This window comes from Heterodontus francisci, unplaced genomic scaffold (genome assembly GCF_036365525.1).
Source record: "Heterodontus francisci isolate sHetFra1 unplaced genomic scaffold, sHetFra1.hap1 HAP1_SCAFFOLD_330, whole genome shotgun sequence".
NCBI lineage: Eukaryota > Metazoa > Chordata > Chondrichthyes > Heterodontiformes > Heterodontidae > Heterodontus > Heterodontus francisci.
Genome location: NW_027141448.1, coordinates 1,410,119 through 1,411,800, shown reverse-complemented (window position 1 = coordinate 1,411,800; position 1,682 = coordinate 1,410,119). Strand labels below are relative to the sequence as shown.

Below are 1,682 nucleotides of genomic sequence, written 5' to 3'. Positions count from 1 at the left end.
TCTAGCACTGACCCTTGGGGAACACCTCTGTCGACTATCCTCCAGTCTGACAAAGAACCATTTCATAAGACTCGCTGTTTTCTGTCCTTAAACCAATTTTCTATCCAATTGTACACTGACCCTCCTACACCACGAACCTCAATTTTGTTAACCGCCCTTTTATGTGGTACCTTGTCAAACGCTTCCTTAAAATCCACATAAACAACATCCACTGCATTCCCTTCATCAACCTGCTCTGTTAGTTCATCAAAAAATGCAGTTAGATTTGTCAAGCATGAACTTTCATTTATAAATCCATGCTCACTCTCCTTAATTAACTCAAACCTCTCCAAGTGACTGTTGATTTTTTACCCTGATTATTCTTTCTAAAACCTTACCCACCACTGCTGTTAATCAAACTAGCCTGTAGTTACCCAGACTTTCCTTACACCCTTTCTTGAATAAGGGCGTCGCATTTGCCACTGTTTATCCTCTGGCACCTCCCCCGTATCCAGGGAAGATTGGAAGATTATACTGAACCCTTCCGTTATCTGCATCCACATTTCCTTTCGCAACCTGGGCTGCAAGCCATCCGGACCAGGTGATTTATCTTCCCTAAGCACAGCCAGCCTTTTTAGTACCTTCCTCTCTCAATTTGTACTCTCTCCATTGCCTCTACTCTCTTCACTTCTACTGATATTTTGTCCAATTCAACTTCCTTAGTGATCACTGATACAAAGTACTCATTAAGCAGATTAACATTGCCCTGCACCTCTAAGCTTATATTATCCTTTTTGTCCCTAATAGGCCCGACTCAACCTCTTACTACCCACTTATCATTTACATGCTGCTCGAAGATTTTTGGGTTTCCTTTCATGTTGACTGCCATTTTATTCTCATAGAAATAGAGAATAAGCTAAATATAGAAGATATAAGAATTTCCCATCCTTGATGAGGTGGAACTTTTTTATGTTGTGGGTAGTAATGACTTGGCCCACGAGTGTGCTGGAAGCAGAGACAATCAATGATTTGAAAAGGAAATTGGATGGATACTTGAAGGAAAGAAACTTGCAGGAGGAAAGGGATCGAGCTGGTGAGTGGAACTGACTAGATTGCTCCGGGGAGAGCCAGCATGGACGTGATAGGCCAAACGACCACCTTCCATGCTGTAAATGACTCTGTGTTGTTTCTCAAATTCAATCCACTGGTGTTTGGTAAATAATTTCAAAGTAAATTATTCAACCGGAAAATCAGAACCAAGGCAAGGGACGCATAAGGAAGCGGAATTGCTGAAACCCGGGATTGAACCAGGGATCTTTAGATTTTCAGTCTAACGCTTTCCCAACTGAGCTATTTCAGCCCCACATTAACAGTGGTTCGGTGTCCTTATTTTGGAAGAAAATACATACATTCAAGTTTTCCAAAAAATTAAAGAACACAACATGTGAGTAATATTCCCCATTGCTTTCTCAGTACTGATGGATTGTGAAGCGGGAGACAGCCAGAAGTGCCAATGAGCCGCACAGACCCTGAGCTGAGAATGAAATGAGTTCAAATTCAATCTTTCATAGCGAGATGCTGCAGAGAGGTAAGAGTCCTGAATCAAAGCGAGATTTGCTCATTTCAAACACTCGCTGTACTCTCTGCTCAAGAAGCCTTAAAAAAGGGAAAAACAGAATGGCACTCAAACTCACAACCCTGCC

General features: G+C 41.9%; 1 non-coding gene across 1 annotated transcript; it reads right to left on the bottom strand.

The window, feature by feature from the left end:
* Positions 1-1,266: 1,266 nt before the first annotated feature.
* Positions 1,267-1,339, bottom strand: trnaf-gaa (transfer RNA phenylalanine (anticodon GAA)). Its single transcript has one exon. It is a non-coding gene; the product is annotated as a tRNA-Phe (tRNA).
* Between the last annotated feature and the right edge of the window lie 343 nt (positions 1,340-1,682).